The sequence below is a fragment of the Hyaena hyaena genome, unplaced genomic scaffold, assembly GCF_003009895.1.
Source record: "Hyaena hyaena isolate Hyena2069 unplaced genomic scaffold, ASM300989v1 scaffold_304, whole genome shotgun sequence".
Taxonomy (NCBI): Eukaryota; Metazoa; Chordata; class Mammalia; order Carnivora; family Hyaenidae; genus Hyaena; species Hyaena hyaena.
The window spans coordinates 85,727-106,404 of record NW_024080937.1 but is presented as its reverse complement, the minus strand read 5'-3'; the positions used below and the strand labels follow the sequence as shown (position 1 = coordinate 106,404).

At 39.4% G+C, this 20,678-nt stretch overlaps 1 pseudogene; it reads right to left on the bottom strand.

The window, feature by feature from the left end:
- The window catches only part of LOC120242431, a 38,089-nt pseudogene extending 22,008 nt beyond the window's left edge, over nt 1–16,081 (bottom strand).
- Nucleotides 16,082–20,678: the final 4,597 nt, after the last annotated feature.

Below are 20,678 nucleotides of genomic sequence, written 5' to 3'. Positions count from 1 at the left end.
GCCCTTTGCCTGCTCTAGTCCAGGGCCCACTCACTTTCCCCTGCATGGAAGTCATGGACAGAACATTTACTCATTCTTCCCCAGAGACCACTAACAGATGGTCATTGCATATGAATTGCTTTTACTAAAGGTTTAGGGATACGAGAGAGAAATTACATTGCAGACTAGAAAATAATATTTTACCTAAAGCCTCTAGGCCATCTTCACTACAGGGGACCCTCTTTTCACCATTGTTGTCATGGCCCTGGCCTGCTGCTATATTGCAGTGCCTTATTTTTCAGAATTGAGTTACTTTTCCTTTTTTTTTTTAAATCACTTCCCCAGACCCAGGACTCTAAACTCCTGGCTTTTCTTATATTCTTCCCAAGTTGCTGAGAAAAAATAGAAAATTCTTTATCATTACAAACATCAGAAAACAAAAACAAAATTTCTGCCTAGGTAAGGTACCCTTTTACTTTTTTATTTTTTTAATGTTTATTTTTGAGAGAGAGAGAGAGAGAGAGAGAGCAAGGGAGGGGCAGAGAGAGAGGGAGACACAGAATCTGAAGCAGGGAGCAGGCTCTGAGCTGTCAGCACAACACCCAAGAGGGGGCTCAAACCCAGAGACCGTGAGATCATGACCTGAGCTAAAGTCGGATGCACAACTGACTGAGCCACTCAGGTGCCCCAGTACCCTTTTACTTTATTAAGCAGAGTAATACATCTCCTTATTGACTTTCATAGAAATATTTATTTATTTATTATTATTTTTTTTAATATTTTTTATTTATTTCTAGGAGGGAGAGAGAGAGAGACAGCGTGAGCAGGGGAGGGTCAGAGAGAGAGGGAGTCACAGACTGAAACAGGCTCCAGGCTCTGAGCTGGCAGTCAGCACAGAGCCCGACGCGGGGCTCGAACCCACGAACCGCGAGATCATGACCTAAGCGAAAGTCAGACTCTTAACGGACTAAGCCACCCAGGCGCCCCAGAAATATTTATTTTTTGCAAATGAAAAAGTCTCCTCTGAGCCCCAGGTGAATTTTCCAACTTCACAAGAAAGGTTCCCTCCCCTGCCCTATCTACAGAGAGAGTTACCTGTCGGTGTAACAATATGATGGCAGAGGTAAGAAAGCACAAAGTGGAAAGTGTTGAAGGTTAGAATCCTAGGCCAGGTTGTGCAGAGTTGGACAAAGACATCCATGGAAAGCTTCCTGGATGATGTAACATGAGTTTCTGAAGGATCTTCTAAGAATTAACAAATATAAGGAGAAGAGAATAAAGGCTAATAAATATGACGTTTAAACTTTAAGAATGCTGGGTTCAAGGGATCGTGGGAGATTCAAGTGGAGTGAATATTCAAATACTAATAGTAGTTAAAGCCATGGGAAAGAATCAGTTTACCCAGAGTGAGAGGAAAATAGGGCTGAGGTTCACCCTGGAAAGCTGGACCATGTGTAGGAAAAAGAGGGGCCATGAAGGATGCAGAGAAGGCATGTTTCTGGAGACAGGAAGGATACTAGAAAAGTGTGGTGTCCTTAACAACAGAGAAGGACAGAGAAGGAGAATTTCACAAAGGGCGAGGTCAGCAGTCTGAAATGCTCCAAATAGACCAAATAAGAAAGATCGGGTATTATTGTTCATGGGATTTAGCAAGAAAGAAGTCATCTGGGTTCTTACACGATGAAGCTCTCCTAAGATAAGCCATAGCTCTGACAACCAGGTGCTCAAACTAAGAATTTTCTTTTCTTGAGGCTCCTAGTTCCTGCTTATAACATTGTATATTCAGACACTCATTCTACAGTTGGGTGGGTGTACCTGGTCCTAGAAGACTTATGTATTTGTCTTCGGAGTCTCTTTCTTGGCCTATGGGGCATCTATAGCATGGACTTCATGAAAAGTGCCTCCTACTGTCTTCGTAATCCTGTCTGTGAGCATCTCTTCACTTAGAAACTCCCCACTCCTGGTCAGGGTGCACCTTGTTGTTTCCCCATTATTCTCACTAGGCACTTCATGTGAATAGACAAGCCATAAATAAAAATAAGTGTCCATGCCAAATCTGTTAAAATATAAGCCAAGTGGTAACTGTTCTTTGCTTGGAACTAATAGTTACTCATCTTACTAAGAAAACCATCCAACAAGGGCTTGCACACTCAGTCCCTCTCACCTCTTTGACCCAGGGTCCCTTCACTTGCCCTCCACCCATTCTAGCCTTCCTGCTTCCCCTTCAACAAGCCAGACCTCAGGATCTTTGCACCCCGATGCTCTTTCTACCTGGAATGCTCTTTCCCTACGTAACGTCTAGGCTCATGTCTCTTTTAGGATGTTTCGTCAAATGCCACCCTTCCTGTGATGTTTAAATTGCACCCGCCCACACTAATCCTTCTCTCTCTTCTCTGCTTTATTTTTCCTGTTGCACTCATGACCATCTAACACAGTGCATGCAATCTATCATGGATGCAAGCTCCGTGACAGAAGAATTTTTGACTAGCCTTTCCATTTCTGGATTTCCAGAATCTAAAATAATGCCTGCACAGAACAGACTCTCCACACATATTTGTTGAATGAATGAATAAATGAATAAGCACTCATCACTCTTCTCCACCTAAGCAGGAGCCTTTGTGGCTCCAGAAGTCTGTTACTAATTAATTCTTTTAAGACTGCTTCACCAGCAGGGTTGGGGTGTGGCAGGTGGGGGTGTGGCAGGCAGGGTAGAAGGCGTGATAGAGGGGAGAAGTTGGAAATGGAGGAGTGTGGGGAGAGTTTGGAAAGCTCGCTCTATAAAGGCAGAGTTCACAGGATTGATATGGCAGTTTCTATGAGCTGTGAAATTAGAGTTTAAACCAACTGAACAAGTATTTAATCATGGCGGAAGCGTTTGTTTCAGGAAGGGGCTGGAATTTGCAGGGGATGGAGGGCTTGGGTCCAGCACAGTTAATATTGCAACTTTTCCTCCAATTCCTCTGACTTGTTCTTACCTTTCACTTCTTCTGTTCTCCTCCTCCAAATCACAGACTTCCTTTAAAAAATGTTTCTTGGGTGCCAGTGCTGCTGTTTTGTTGTCAGCCTGATTGTTGAAGTAGGGTGTGCAGAGAAAGCACATGCTTATGTGCAAGTCAGAAGCCAAGAGGAGTGTCTTCATCTCCAGGGTTGCACGGGACAGATCGGCAGGAGGTGCTTCCTCTCTGGGAACGGCCCCGTGGTTTGGGCAGTTTGGTTGGAGCTATGTTGCAAGAGCAGCTGTTCTTAAAACAATGTTCCAACCCAACGCAACTACCTATGTATTTTACTGTTTAACCAGCAGCCCCTTTACTCTGTTTTCTCTGAAAGCAGGTATGAAGAATATACATGGACTCAGTCTTCCCAAATACACATTGAAAAAGGGGATCTGGCCATTAAAATGAAAGTGAGAAATTTTCAGGCCAGGTATTTCAAGGGTGAGTGTTTTCCCCAAGGTTGAGTTAGAACAACAAAACAAGCTAGAAGTTGCAGACAGGACTTGACACATTCTCAATATAAATGACAAAGTGCAGTGCGGGCCCTGGGATTCACCTCCCCTTAGGCATTGGAGAAACAGGGAGGTGGCCAGGTCATTTGACCCGAGTGTCAGCCCACACAGGTGCTAGCATTTACCATCTTTCCATCGGCAGCAGTCACTGAGGAAGACTAAGGGAGTCTCACACTACCTCTTAATGAGACAAAACGCTACTTCATCAATACCAATTGCTCAATACACGAGCTTCACTTTGCATTAAGCAAAAAAGCAAAACCCAGTTCCTTCTCAGAGCCAGGAGATTAAATCTGGATTTATGCTCTCACCACGAATTGGAAGGCACATTTATTTCAGAATTCAAAAGGAGAGAGAGGAAGACTAATGGGAAAAAAAACCACACAAGAAAAACTAGCATCCTACAGCAGAGGGACAGATCTGTGTCTTTTTGCATTGTGCATAATATTGTTGCATAAATATTGGTGAAAAATGAGAAACTGCTGAGCATATTAAGGCAGTTTCTGTATTTATAAGACATTACCAAATTATGATTTACAACTCTGGGTCCTAATCAGATAAGTGTTACTAACAGTAAATGGAAAAATTCAACATTGGATAAGAAGGTTCTATCGTATCTATAGGAGTGTGTGCATGCACATGTGTGCACGTGTGTGTGTGTGTGAGCCAGCCAAATAATTATAACATTTACTACCCAGTCAGCTTCTTTTTCAACTAAAATTAAGTAAGGCACCCTGCTTTCATATACTTGACCTAATAAAGTTTCACAAAAAGTCTGTGAGGTGGGTAGAGTCATTTCCTTTTTGGACACAAAGGAGCTGAGTTCCTGAGACTTTGAGGGTCACACAACTGGTAGCAAGGACCAGGACACCTGAATGCAGTGACCTCTCAAGGCTCCATTAGCTGTTGTTCACTCATTGACCCACTGTTTATGCAGTGCTTCTTACATGTCATAGGTTTTTATGTATTGTATTTCATATGTCTGAAATACACTCAATAACCCTGCAAGTATGTGTTTTTATCAGCACCTCCACTTTACAAGGAAGAAACTGAGCCAGAAGTCATTGGAGAAACCCATCTTAGGTTTCTCGGTGAGCAGGTGGCGGCACCATGTCGTCACAAGATTTCTGATGTCAAGGTAGCCATGCTTTCTACTGTAGCATGCTGCCTGAGCACATCTTTTAAAAGGTTTCTATCCTTTAAAAGCAAACCCAAGAGGAACAGAAAAAAGAAAACCAGAAACAAACCAAGAAACCTTGAAGTTTCAGACAAACATAATCATAAATAAAGGTATTTTGAACCAGGTTTATAGAACATAAACATAAACCTTATGGAAGAATATGCCAGTATTATGTGGGGAGTGGAAGGTGTTTTCACCTTTCTCATGTACTGTATTTTGTGTTTCACAAGATCCTGCTTTGGTGAGCTTCCTGTGAAGTCTTTAGCCTGCCATTTCCACAAACATTTTCCTTGGCTGAAGGGCAGGGCATGGCTTATTCTCTGGGGAACCTACGAGCAGTCACAGGCGTATATTCATATTCCCAGGAGGCAAAGTGGAGGGAAAGCAGAGAAGTAAGTCTGTAGCGCATACTTTATCTGAGCCTTCAAGGTAAAAATCAAATACTATTGAATGTCACAAAATCAATTTTCTATTGATTTAAGAGATGCTAAACAACAAAAGACCAAGTCTAATTACAAGCCTAAAATCCCATATTTTGAAACTTCATTTACTTTTGTGAAGACAAGTATTTCCATGGAGCAAATTCCCCTGCAGAAAGTGCCAGTTTCCCGAGAGAGGAACATGACCCCTGAAAGCATCAAGAGATGAAAAGACATTGGTCTCAAACTGAAATGGGATCCGTAGAGATGCTTCACATTTCCTCTCCAGCCCTAGCCCCACTGCCTTCCTTAGAGATCCCTCTCAAAACCACCTCTATAGTTTTTGCTGAGACCCCGAGGGGCCCTACTGCCCCGGGTCCGGAGTAGATGCTCCATAAGTAGTTGTTGGCTACACTAGTTTTTGTTATTGCTGCAGCAAATTACCACAAACATGGTGGTTTAAAACAGTGAGAATTTATCATCTTAGACTTCAGGAGTCCAGAAGTTCAACATATGTCTCACTATGCTAAAATCAAGGTGTCAGGAGGGCTGGGTTTCTTCTGGAGGGTCTATCAGAGATTGGTTTCTTGCCTTTTCCAACCTCTAGAGGCTGCTCGCACTTGGTTTGTGACCCCTTCCTCCAGTCTCACAGCTAGTGATGTGGGGCCAAGTCCTTTCCAGACTGCCATCTCTCTGGTACTCCCTCCTCTGCCTCCCTTTTCCACTTAAAAAAAGTTTTTTTTAATGTTTATTTATTTTTGAAGGAGAGAGAGACACAGAGGATGAGTGGGGAAGGGAGAGAGAGAGAGAGAGAGAGAGAGAGAGAGAGCGACACAGAATCTGAAGCAGGCTCCAGGCTCTGAGCTGTCAGTACAGAGCTCAAGGAGAGGCTCAAACTCACAATCCGTGAGATCATGACTTGTGCTGAAGTCAGACACCCACGCAACTGAGCCACCCAGGTGCCCCACCCTTTTCTACTTTTAAGGACCCTTGTGACTATATGGAGCCCACACAAGTAATCCAGATACCCTCCCCATCTCAGAGTCAGCTCATTAGCAACATTAATTCTACCAGCAACCTTATTTCCTCTTTACTGTGTCACATAGCACAGTCACAGATCTGGGGATTAGAACACAGACATCTTTAAGGGAGAGGATGAATGGAGGAGGAGCAGTTTGTAGGCACTGATGGATTCAATGAACCAAATAGAAAAAAAAAAAAAAAAAGCTCTGCCTAGTCATTCTTTTTTTATTATTATTATTCAAAGCACAGTTTTGAATTGACAGTGTATAAAGACCTAAACTTACAAAATAACCCAAAGGACAGGAAGCTTGCATTCTTCACTTGGAAAAGTCCATTGACTGTCTCATGACTTTAAAAAGAATAGTCTCCAATGATCATGGGAGATCAAATAATTGATATTATAGAGTATTCAAATCTCTATGCTATAAAAATAAAACCCAAGCTCTTTTATCAGGAAAATAAACTATGAAAAGGCTCAAAAGCATTGTGTTCATTTTATATCTGGCCTCCTGATCATGCTAAAATAATCAGTGTGTGGACTGAGGAAAGGCTAAAAATTTCACGCCTATCATTTCCTATAATTCTTGGATATAGATCCTCATTAGAGCAAAGCCCAAGGAACCGAACTGTTTTATCACTATCCTGCTGGGAACAGTGCTTAAATATATGTGTTAACACTAGATTTTAAAAAATATTTTTAACATACAACAGTGAACTTTGTTCTTGCTACTAATAGTCTCATTGCCTGCCACTTTAATAGCAGAAAACTCATGTAAAGGATGAGTAACCCAGTTTCATCCTTTTTTTCTTTTCCATCAGAGAAATAAAACTCTACAGGAACACAACTCTCTCTATCCAATTTGAAGGGCATGTAAAACTAGACATTAAGATTCCAAAAGGCATTTCCAGTTACTGTTAACATCTAATATTTGGCAACCTTTTATACAAAATAACATTTTGGAAGCAATTTTCCCAAACCACATTAATATCCTGATACATCCTGATGCCTCTTACAACTACATGGCACTAAATTGACCACATCTGGAGGAGTAATCATCTCATTTTGGAATTTGGAATCTCATATGCTCTTTTTAATATATTCTCGGTTCTAAGAGCTTTTTTCTTTGTCAAGTTTTCTTTTGGAATCTCACTGTGGTAGATGACTATCACATCCTAAGGCACAATTGAAAACAGCCCACCAAAAGTGGAAAGCCATCGTTTCTAGCCAGTAATTTTTGCATTTACCGTATTACTCTTTTTTCTTAATACAGTTCAAATTACTCTACTAAGAGCATCTCATGGATTACCTTATTTACTTCAATACTAAGAAAACTATCCCCACTTTACAGATAATGAAAATGAGGCTATGAAGAATTAATATACTTAATATCTTACTGCTAGAAATTGTGGACTGGGGACCCTTACCCATCTGAGGTCAGTATTCATGACTTTGAATGAGGAAAATTAGCTTGACCATTCCTAGGAGCTGGAATAATTTTGGTTTATTATTTTATGAAGAAATCTAATTAAAAATAATTACTGAATGCTTAATATGCCCCGTGGAATAGTAAAATCTTTTCAAATGTTATCCAAAAACTGTCATTCACTCTTAACACCATAGTATTACTTTGTTAGTGATCTAAACATGTGGTAGCATAGGATCTAAAATAAGCAGTTCAAAGAACTGCAAAAAAAAAAAAATTGAATTTCAAGATCTTGTAAAAGGACAGACTTTCTATTTAGTCCTTACTACATTTTCTAAATTTTAGTCTCTCATTTCAAAAATCAGAAAATGAGGGGGACCTGGGTGCCTCAGTCGGTTAAGTTTCTGACTTCAGTTCAGGTCATGATCTCATGGTTCGTGCGTTCAAGTCTCACATCGGGCTCCATGCTGACAGCTTAGAGCCTGGAGTCTGCTTCTGATTCTGTGTCTCCCTTTCTTTCTGCTCCTCCCCTGCTCACACTCTGTTTCTCTCTCTCAAAAAATAAACAAACATTAAAAAAAATTTTTTAAGTCACAAAATGATACATTATGGTAATACATATTGTTTTGATCTTTTAAAAGTAACTCTGAGCAGCTATGTTGTACAATCGTTTGTATTTACATATGTCATATATACACATATATACTTAGTTTTAATTGTCACAAAACACACATAATGTAAAATTTACCATCTTAACCTTTTTTAGGTGTACAATTCAGTTATGCTAGGTTTATTCACACGATTGTGCAACACGTCTCCAGAACGTTTTCAGCCTGTAAAACAAACTCTATACTCAATAAACGAAAAAATGCCCAGTTCTCCCCACTTTCTTCAGCCCTTGGCAATCACCACTCTACCTTATGTATCAAGGAATATGATGACTTTAGATACTTCATCTAAGTGGAATCATACAGTATTTGTCTTTTTGTAACTGATTAATTTCACTCAGAATAATGTCCTCACAGGTGATCCATGTTGTAGCATGGGACAGCATTTCCTTCTTTTTTAAGGCTGACTGTATTCCATTGTACATATACAACACATTTTGTGTATCCATTCATCCATTGGTGGATGCTTGGCTTGCTTCTACCTCTGACCTATTATAAATAAAGCTGCTCCGGTCATGGTGTCTCTCTGACACTCTGCTTTCAATTCTTCTGACTGCAAACCCAGAAGTGGACTTCTTGGGTCATATGATAATTCTATTTTTTATTCTTTTGAGAAATTTCCATAGTGGCTATATCATTTTACGTTCCCACCAACAGTGCGTGGGGTTCTAATTGCTTCATATCCTCACCAACACTTGTTAGCCAAATGCAAAAGGTTGAAACTGGATTCTGACACTATGTACAACAATTACCTCAAATGGATTAAAGATCTAAATGTAAGATCTGAAACTATAAAACTCCCAGAAGAAAACAAGGGAAAAGCTTTATGATATGAGATTTGATAATGATTTTTTGGATATGATACCAAAAACACAGACAACAACAGCAAAAATAGGTAAATGAGACCACATCAAAATTTTAAAACTTCTGTGCATCAGAGGATACAATCATCAGAGTGTAAAAGCAACAGAGAGAAAATAGTTTTAAATCATGTATTTGATAAGGGTTTAACTTCCAGAATATATAAAAACTCTCACAACTCAACAACAACAACAAACTAACCCAATTTTAAAAATATGGGCAAAGGACTTGAATAGACATTTCTCCAAAGATGATATACAAATGGTCAATAAGCATATGAAAAGATATTCAGTACCAATAATCATTAGGGAATGCAAATCAAAACCACAGGAAGATATCACCTCACACCCATTAGGATGGCTATTATTTAAAAAACACAGCAGAAAAGAACATGTATTTTCATATATTTTAACATTTGCTAGTTTTTCATTGTTTTGATACGTTAAAACAAGGCATCTTACAAGTTTATAATGACATGCGAGTAAAGGTGTGTTCTAAGTATTGTTTGATAACTCAGGCTGTGAATTCTTATTCACTGGGTAAAAGAAAGCCCAGGATTAATGACAGAAGCTCACCATGGTCCCACAAGCACATTTATGAACTTCGCACTCTGTCTTAATTTCTTTTCTGGTCTTTGGGTTGGAGCCACAAAGTGACCTCATCCCTGGACTCTATTTCTTTGAAAGAGTTGAGGCATATATTGTTTTCCATTTGGGATTGGCATCTTTTTCTTTTAAGTTTTTTAATGTTTATTTATTTTTGAGAGAGAGAGTGAGAGAGACAGAGCACCAGTGAGGGAGGGGGAGAGAGAGAGGGAGACATAGAATCCAAAGCAGGCTCCAGGCTCTGAGCTGTCAGCACAGAGCCGGATGTGGGGCTCAAACCCATGAATCATGAGATCATGATCTGAGCTGAAGTTGATGCTTAACCAACTGAGTCATGCAGGCACCCCTGGATTGGCATCTTACTTTATGGAATGTGTTAAGCTTATGGGATTTGGTGCTATGCTCACAATAAACAAGGTTCAGCTAACTCATGTCATTACTTTGTGTAAATTTGAAAAAGGTCACCTGTTTGTATAGACTGGGCCTCATAATGCATGTCTGACTAAGTGGAATGTGGGGCTGGATTCAGCACCCACATACCTATTCACTCAGGTGTCCTTGTGCAGTAGTCCAGGAGAATAATTTTATATATTAATTCCTCTCAGGGGATTCTGACAATATAATAAGGTATTTAATAAAATAGCATATTTCACGCTCAAAACAAGCCTTTTTATGGCTTGTGACTTGCGATTTTCATAGGGTCTTTAATCCCTCATTTCTTCCAAGGCCAGACTCCTCGGAGGAGGTGGTTTGAGCTACTCATGAGTTCATGAGTGCTGTGAGGCCAGGAAGTGGATTTCTCCAGAGAAGCTGGTACCTCTGCTTCAAAGAGCAACATAAGTAGAATTCCCCAAAAGCCAATTACGCAGTATGATACTTCAGCCAATAGTGGCCACTGTCCATTTGCAATGGCGAGACTCTGATCATCGACAATTCTCTACCTGTCCAGAAAGCTTTGCTTGTATTTAACTTGTAAGTTCACCTGAAGTCTTCCTATTACTTATTTATTTGTTTATTGGTACACATCTTTCCCTGCTGTGTCCTTGGAGGACAAAATGTATATCCTTCTCAGTTCAAGAAGCCAAATATTTGAGAGAGCAAGTGACTGAACACATTTTTACATTGTGCTCAAGATGGTGCGTATAATACAGGCCAAATAGATCTTGTGGAGTGATTGACTTCATTTTACAAATGAGAGATGCTGTAGCTCTTGATATGAATGGCTGGAGTTGAATATTCACGCTCTGGTTATTTTCATTCAAGGTTTTATTCTAAAAAGACCACTTTGGACTGTGAATGAACTGAAAAACTGAAAGGTCAAGACCTTGACTTCTTCAGAATAAACTGTCAGGTGTATTATAGTCTACCAAGCATTGAATGTATCTGAAATTACCTGAGGATTCTAGAGGATTACTTATTAAAGAAAGTTAAAATTGCAATTTAAAACAAAATGTTTTAAAGCAGCAATATTTATCCTATTTTTCTATTTATAATATTTTAATACTCATAAAGATTTTACTTACATCTGAAGACTTCTCTATTTATAGTAATAATGTCACATTAAGGGGGACATACAGAATAATAAAACCCATTCTTTATAACTGTATTGGTGGCTTTGCCATACACTTTCAGTTCTTACAGTATTTTTTCATGCTATCAAATCACTCAATAGTTTGAGTGAGATAAAGAAGTACAGAGGTTTCCCTAAAGTAATTCAAGGTTGAGTCTATATAAATCAAACAATTGTATTTTCTTAGAAAATACAAGGTAACAGGTTTGTCTCCTTGTAGTAGATGTTTCCTTCAAGTTAAGGCTGGAAACAGATTCAGTTAAAAATGGAAATATGAATTCTTTTTTTTAATTTACTTATTTATTTTGAGAGAGAGAGAGACTGAGAGAATCCAAAGCATGCTCTGCACCAGCAGTGTGGAGGCTGCCACAGGGCTCCAACTCTTGTGAACCACATCATCATGACCTGAGCTGAAATTAACAGTCAGACAATTAACTGACTGAGCCACCCAGGTGCCCTGCAAATATGAATTCTTAATCTTATCCAGGAACCATAAGGTCTCACCACTCCAAATAAAAAATAAGCACGTTTTTATGCACATTTTCCTTTCTCTGTGTTAATTATCTTCTCACTCAACCAAGGACTGTATTTCATCTGAGTGTCAGATATAGTTTTTAAGTCAGACTTTTGATTTACATCTTTGATAGGAGATATGGTTTAACTCCAGTTTTGCTTGCTGGCAGGTGCTTATATCCTATTCTTTGAAGAACATTTAGAAGAATGGGCTGGTTGATTATTGACCACACTTAGCAAACCACTGGCCTGGGATACACCTAAATCATTCTTGGTACTTTCCTGCTTTAATTGACTACCAATTCCACAACAAACAGACTAACTTATAAAGGAAATGGGCTGTCTGGCTTTAAGACTTTAGATTAACCTCAGAGTAGCTGTGTGTTAGAGCACAGTTATGTAAAGATTATGAAATGACTACAGTATATGCTCTGAGAAACAAGCCTTCAGACCAGGTATTGTGTGCTCTCATTTGTATAGGAGAAACGTGTTTCTAAAAAGGCCTGATGAAATTATACACTCACTGTAGGCATGACCTTTCATAATTGATATAGGCAGAGATGAGATTAATAAAAGAATAAAACCTCCTAGAAATTTAACAAGAATTGAATAAATTTAAATAAACATTAAAATCATTTTGATTTATAGCTGAAACATAAATTCTAACCTTAGGGCATACTATTTTATTTTTTTAAAGTTTATTTATTTTTGAGAGAGAGAGAGACAGAGCACAAGCAGGGGAGGGACAGAGAGAGAGGGAGACACAGAATCCGAAGCAGCTCCAGGTTCCAAGCTGTCAGCACAGAGCCTGATGCGGGACTCAAACCCACAGAAGAGGGAGGAGGGAGCAGGAGGGTTGAGATCCCCACCTGAGCTGCAATTGATGCATAATTGACTGGGCCACGGGGGGGGGGGGGGGGGGGGGGGGGGGGGGGGGCGGCCCAGGGCATACTATTTTAAAGCTGAAAGAGACCACATACTCTAGTCTCCTTACTTTACAAACAAGGCAACTAAAGATCAGAAAAATAAAATAACCAATGGCCCAATCAAGATTGGAACTAGGAACTCTGGCAGCAGAGATACTTTTATTTCAACCATCACATTCCAAAACAGCAATTCGGTACTGATCCTGTGATAAGGTTTTTTCTGAGAATCCTCTGTAAAATAGAGGTAGCCTCATTCTCAAATGTCACATGCATCAGTCACTCTGCAAGAACCTGGATTATGTATACTCCAACCTCTAAATTCTGTTGTGCAGTGATTTCTGTGAAACTTTAAGAAGGAGTCGGGGAATACTGGTTCTTTGGGGCATTTTGAAGAGGATTTGAATGCAAGGGAAATCAGGGCTTTTCCAAGGAGAGTGGGTGGTATATGACAAAATGGGGGGAGGGATCAGGAAAGTAGGAGATGGAGAAATTATATCAAGAAAACCAAAGGAAGCTGAGTCAAATAGGAGAGTGCAGTTAATTAGAAGTCCTGATGAATGATGGGATTCAGTGGTGAGTTGGCTTTCTAATTAGACAAGCTTGGGGCCAATCAAGTGACATTGGAGTTAAGAGTGAATCTGAATCTCTTTGTAAAGCCATTGTAGTCAGTTGGGGCAGTGCTAAACTGAGTCAATCTTACCTAGCTTGACTACTGGTATGACTTTGCTCTAAAGTAACAAGTTCAGAAACATACACATCATTTATTCCTTATTAAAATTGGATAATTATTGTAAAGTATTATAATTATCGTGTGCGTTGAATTAAAGACTATTTTGTTTTATGAATGATGGTAAAAGACTTGAATATAATAACTCCCAATTAACATGTAAATTGCTCCCAGCAGCAAAATACTTTGTCATTTTTTTCTAGAATTTATTCATTTTTTTCGGGAATGAGGACTCTGATGATCTGAAAGTTCATCTTATTAACAGAATGGAAATTTTAAGAGAATGTCTAAAAGTTTGAAATTTATGTTAGAAGAAAAAGAAAAGAAAAATTTTGGGTATCTTGAACTTTTTATTAGTAATGTAGTAAGTTTTTTTCATAATCATACTGACTGTCTCAACACTGTTCTCTTGAAGCTTCTGAAATGCAATATTTTGTTGCAATGTTTTGTGTGAACAACTTCTAGAGAATTGAAATTGAAATGATAATGTGACCAAGGACACACCCATTATCAGGGTCCTAGAAGTCTTCGAAAATGAATTCCACAGTGTGAGAACTGAGGTCTCTGAGGGAAGTAGTTTTCAGTTTTTTGAACATTTATTGAACCATTAAAGACTCATAGGAGCAAAAGCCAATTTGGCTTCAGCCTTAAAATGTAAAATAGTGTGAATACTGCACACATGACAGAAAAGTCATCTTCCCACTCTGAGCCTCATTAATTATAAGAGCTAATGTATAAATTGAGTATTTACTATATGTTCAGTGCTTTTTTATTTTTCCAGCTTTATGAAATATGTAATATTATCCCCATTTTATAGAGAAGGAAACTGAACTTAGTGGCAGTAAGCAGCTCTTCCCAGGCCACATGAACTTGGTTTCATGTGTAAAGATAGTAATAAGCTCTTTGTTACCACGATGGTATCTGTGGTTATCACAAACCACAATAGATAAAGTACGTGGAAAACCCGAAATAATTGGAGAAGACTTCCTGCCTCTAGCTCAGGTGCTGACTGAGCAACTTAGTCTCAGGGACCAATTCTGACACACAGCCTTCAAGGGTGAAGAGATGGGTGGGACCCACAGTTGAAATTCAACCACCTTTTGCAGTGCAATTTTTCTGAACTGCTTCTAAAGAAAAAATGACCCCTTGCAGGGATTACAGTCCTTAGAATATGAATTCTTGCAGCTTTGTGTAAAACATAAAGCTATTTTGTAAAGAGTCTCAAGAAGGAGCTCAGAGAGGGTTTTCTTCTGTGTTCCATGTTTATGCTATTCTTTTTTTATGCTATTCTTTAAAATGTTTGCTTATTAATTTATTTAGGGCAATCTTAGTTCTGACCATGCATAAAATTCTTTTCCAAAGATTTCCTTTCACAAAACTTGTACAACTTTCTATTTCATTCAGATTTTGTCCTAAGCCTCTTCTCTAAATAACCAGTCTCACTTTGGGACAAAGTTTTTTTTTTTTTTTAATTTTTAATGTTTATTTATCCTTGAGAGAGTGAGAGAGACAGAGAATGAGCAGGGAAGGAGCAGAGCGAGAGAGGGACACAGAATCTGAAACAGGCTCCAGGCTCTTAGCTGTCAATACAGAGCCCAGCACGGGGCTCGAACCCACGAACCGTGAGATCATGACCTGAGCCGAAGTCGGACGCTCAACCAACTGAGCCACCCAGGTGCCCCCAAAGTTACTTTTTTAAGTAATCTCTACACCCAATGTGGGGCTTGAACTTTCAATCCCAAGATCAAGAGTCACACGTTCTACTGACTGAGCCAGCAAGCATCCCAGGACAAACCAACTTTCTTTTTCCCTCAACAAAAATGTATTCCTATTCCTCATCTTCCCCTACCCCCATTTTATAAATCAAAAGTATATCTTACTTCTTTGCATATCACGTTGTTTTCCTTATTATTTTCTAGCAATCTTAATACATTGATCAGAATTTTACTTTTAGAAACCTTAGTCTCCCGTGAAAACCAAGTAGTATCAATTGTGAACTGTTACACTATAATTCTTTAGACTAAAAGCTTATGAATACATTTCATAATTTCTGGAAACCTACTTTTTTTTTTGTTTAGCACACCTTACAATAAAGCACAAAGTATGTTCACCAACAGACCCAAGTATCCAGTTTCTCTACAATAAGCCAAAAGCAGACAAGCCTACCTCCAGTAATCAATACTTGAGTATTCTACCTTATTTGGAAAAGACTTATATACCCAATGAATCCAACCCAATTTATCATTTAACTTAGCAAAACTTCAAAGTTTCAGGTTACCAAAGATTTTGAAAGCTATTATCTTTTTTACTTACTCAACCCACCAGTTCTTAACAAATGCTCATGGAAACTTTAGGAGACACAAAATTAGCCATCCTTTTAAGCCATCTTTTAGCTGACAAATTGCAACACAGATGCCATGAGCTTATTTGACCTTTAGTAAACCCTTGGTAAGTTTACTAAAAGTTACAGTACAAAAGCTTGATAGTCAATGCTGATAACTCTAAAGACAATTCTATTTTAATTAAAACAACCTCGAATTAGCTTTAATACCAAATATGTTGTACCTGTGTCCACTAAAAAGCCAATCTGTTTGTTTCTCACTGTCAAGTCTACCTGGGGCTCCTTTGGGGATATCTGAAGTGGGTCGTTTAAGTTCAGGGGGGCACTTGGGCCTGATCATTCTGGTTTGGAAGGTGCTTCAGTTTGAATCTCATCAGGAAGTGGCCCAACAGCTTAGGGTGCTTTTTGCTCCTTGATAGTCAGGGGAGAAGAAGCAGATGATGGCGTACTGGCGCTGAGAACCATACAGGGGTGGGATGTACGAGAAGCCCAAGTTTCTTGCAGGAACAGCAGAAAGTGAGGGGGAGTGAGGAAGAGCAAAGGAAGGTGCTGCCAGCAAGGCTGGAGGCAGATTCAAAGTTGGGATTAACAGTTCTTTCTCTCCATCTCCATCTCCCTCCTGCAAAACAAGCTTTTTCCCTGGTTGCTTTTCAGCCCTCTTCACCATTTATTCAGAATGCGTCCTAATAGACTTTCTTTGGAAACAAGCGTACCCCCCATCTTTCTAGGCAGAAGTTTGGAAAGAACACAGAAGAAATAAAAGTATGACTAAATGAAAGCCTAAAGTACCTCTGTTAGCATGCCTTCTTCCGCGAAGGCCACCGAATGGCTTCCTGGTTTCTGGTTCCTCCTCAGAAGTCAGAGCTTCACCAGCTGAACCAAATGGCTTCCTAGATGAGCTGAGAGAGTCAAACCCAAACCCGCTATTTGGAGGCAGCTAAATGGGAGGAAGGAATCCAAGAAAGCCATTCAGTGACCATCTTTTCTCTGAGCTTGACATATACTTAGGCCAGGTGGTGTTAAATAAAGTCACTTTCTTCTTAGTCATAGGTTTATAACTAAAAGTAGTCTGGTCAGCCAATATTCTCCCTAGGGGGCTTTGGGAGGGGATAGGTGAGTATTCTCCATCATGTACACACACACACACACACACACACACACACACACACACAGTCACTCACTCACTCACTCACATACTCACACACACAAATTCCAACAGAGATCTCCCCAAATGTGTACCTGGCTTCCCATTTGCTTCACACCTATTTCTCTTTCCATCAGTACCATCACAAATTACCACGGCTCCTGCTACAACTCAAGCTATGCAGGCCTGAACAACTGGGTTACGAAACCTGACAAATAGCTTAAAAAACCCAACAGCAGGGAACCATGCAAGGACTGACAGGGTCCGGTATGCATTTACCAGGGAAACTCACCAGAGCAAATTTCTAGGGCCTTCTACATCTTCTAATTTACTAAAATCCTTCTAGGTTTGTATAAGGAAAATGTGAGATAAAGGTGGGTGGGGACAAGTAGGCAGGCTGTAACAAAAAGGTTGATCAAGGTCAATCACAAGGGATCGTGCTGCCTCAGGGCAGCCCTTAGTCCTTGAGGACTAGTTTCTGTTCCCATGAGGTACGCTTTGCCTTCAGGGTCTTTTGCCTGAGTTAAGAGATTAGTTGGAAAGAACTTAATCAATTAGAACAATTTGTTGGCTGATAAATCCAGCTTTTATTAGATCTCCACGCTCCTATTTTCTTGGAGAGAGCAATGAAACAATGCCCTGTGAAATATGAAATCACAACTCCAATCCAAATTTCTAGTTCATATCAGGAAACTAGATTTAAAAACTAGATAAAAAGCGGGTAAAATATTGAATACAACTCTATAACTTGATTTTTTTAAATGTTTATTATTCATGAGAGAGAGCGAGAGAGTGAGTGAGCACAAGAAGGGGGGAGGGCAGAGAGAGAGGGAGAGAGAGAATCCCAAGTTGGCTCCACACTGCCAGTTCAGAGCCTGACACGGAGCTTGAACTCAGGAGTCATGAGATCATGACCTGAGCCGAAATCAAGAGTCAGACGCTTAACTGACTGAGCCATGCAGGTGCCCCTGCAACTTGATTTTTAACAAAACTTTATTCCTTCTGTTCAAGTTATTTTTCTTTATTTTTTACCAATATTTCCTATTGACAAATAATATATAACATACATGCAGAAAAGTGCAAAACTCCCAAGTATATGAATTGTTGCATTAATACAAAATGAACACACTTGTACAAACACTACTCAGGATAAAAACAGTCAGGTTACAACTGACAGCCTGAGGTACTTTATCTGCTTTTTACTGTGCCGAATTCAATGTTATCCCTTAGCTGCATAAAACTGCTGTAACATTTGCTCAGTTTCTTCATTAATAGGCTGCTGTCTAGGAGTTGGCGTGTACCTTCAGGAAAAGCGGCACTAGATGCTGGCTCACCTCTCTGCACACTCCTTCTTTCCAGTATGTTGGCCGAGGGGCCAGGGGCTGCTCTCTGATACCTTCCAACAAATATTTCAAAAGGACTATCCTGTTTTGTAGTTGTTTTTCATGGGAAGATTGGTCTGCACAATGCTATTCCAGAGAAATGGAAAAATGTCCGCTATTTCCTTATTCTTCAGGTTGAAAATGGCGTCCTTGATTTTTCATAGTATTATTGCAGGATTTTTTTTTACCTCAACGCCCAGGGTTCATTGTGTCACTACTTCGAAGAATGAAGAGGTGGGCACAGAATAAAATGTGCAGGCAAAAGTTTACTAGAGTATAAGGTCAGAAAGTAACAATAGTATGAAAGCTCTTTTTACAGAGAGGGGCTATTTGAAAGTGAATGCTGGCGACTATAGGCAAGGAACTCTGTTTTATAGGGTCTGGGCAGGCCTTTTCCTCTCAGCCTATTTTATCCTATCTTTCCCTATCATAGTATCAGAAACATGTGGAGAAGAAAAATAGAAATGAAGGAAAGAAGGAATGTTTATTAAATCTCTATCATGTTATGAGTGGTGTGCAAACAATATTTCACATTTCAAATAAATATTTTCTTCACATCTTATTATGAATTTATATCTGAAATTATAGATAACTGAACTGTACTTCTGTGTATTCATGAGATTTTTACCTGCAGAGTGGGCCCAAGAATCCTTGGCTTATTTCCATAACAATAAAAGAGGATGCTTAAATGTAAGGAAACATAAAGATCCTTGGTTCTTATCAGAACCCATCCCTTTACACAGGAAAGTCTAGTTTTGTGCTATCTGAGAAATTTTAGTAGATACAATTTTTCCAAAAGTCACAATAACCATATTGTGAACCATCAGGGATGGCTGCTTTGGTCTCTTTCTGTACGATGATATTAAATGTGAATACCAAAGAAAACAATGGTTCACTTCACCTCCACTATATTAAACAGAATTAACCTTAACATTATAAAGTAAGTCATGTAGTAGTCACCCCGGCTTTTATATGTATGATTCCTTCTCTGCACTTTTCTTGCCTGAAATTTAAAGTTTCCTGTGTAAATAATATTTTTCTGTATTTCAATTAGTGGATACTTCTTCATGTTTCCATAATTTTATAAGAGTCAAGAGTTTGGTGTTTATATTATAGAACTTGGGTGTTTGGTTTAATGTTATGAGGTTTTTTTTGTGGGTTCATTTTACAATCTCTTACTTTCAAAACCAGCAAGTCAAGACTGTCTGAAGCAATGTGAGATGATTTTCATTTCTTTCACCAGGTTGTTGAAATGTGGCCTGGGTCGAGGTGTTGAAGATAAGTGTTCCTAAGACAACCTCAGAGACTGCATTCTTCACTGGGTAAAAGTCATCCTATCAAGAAAAAAGAATTTACTGGATATTTTCTTGAAAGTATTGATTGACTAAGTCCTTCCAGCTTCTCGGCAATGTTAATTTCACATCAAACACTATTGGTAACAAAATAGACAAAAAAGGAATTCAGCTTTTATTCTCGGAGAGTATGCTTTCAGAGGTTTAATACAAAACCACCAATGGAGGGGCTGTAGTGCCAGTATCCTGTGCTAAACCTGCAGCCACAGGAAGGCTGTCCACATTGGCAATCAGGCAAAGGAGGTGATGTGGGCCATATGGGAAATGACTGCCTCAGGAAAACTCACTTCATTGTGCATATCTCATCTGTGAGTGACACATGGCATTGGGGCCTCTGCTTTTTGGTTATCCTACAGACACGCTTAGGAAATGGAAGCTAAGGAGAGGCTAGAATTAACTGAATGGTTCTCTAGACTTTTCTAGATGTCCTATCCATCAGGAGTAGGCAAAGCTAAACCAAACCATGCAAGCTCTTATACTGTGACTCTTTGGGATAAAAGAACAAATTTAAGGGATGAAACTGTAGTGATTCATCTGAGAGACCTACGGAAAAGTTTTTTCTAGAAATAGGGGAGAAGGAAGAATGTCTGGTGTGGTAGAGGAGTGGAAGAAGACAAGGGAGACTCTAGCAAGCTCAGAACAGTCTTTCTTCTCTGTGAAAAGTAAGACACAGGCATTCTGTGACTTTTGTCATCTCTTGCTGGGTCATAAACACAGATGGTTGGAAATATCAGCCCCTTAACCAGGACCTAGAATGGAATTGTTGAACTGTTGGTCTCTGTTCCTGGTAGTGTTTGGGAATGAACTTTGTAGCAGAAAGAGTCTAGAAAAATGTGGAACAGTAATTATAGGGAAATATTGATTAAATATCATTTGTGTGGCCTCTGTTTGGCCTAAAGCTCATCTCAGGATGCTGGCACATCTGGTGGATATAGCATACCATCTTCAAGAAGGACTGATTTGTGTATGTTGAACCATCCTTGCATTCCACGGATAAATCCCACATGATCATCGGGAATGATCCTTTTAATGTGCTGCTGAAATTGATTTGCTAGTCTT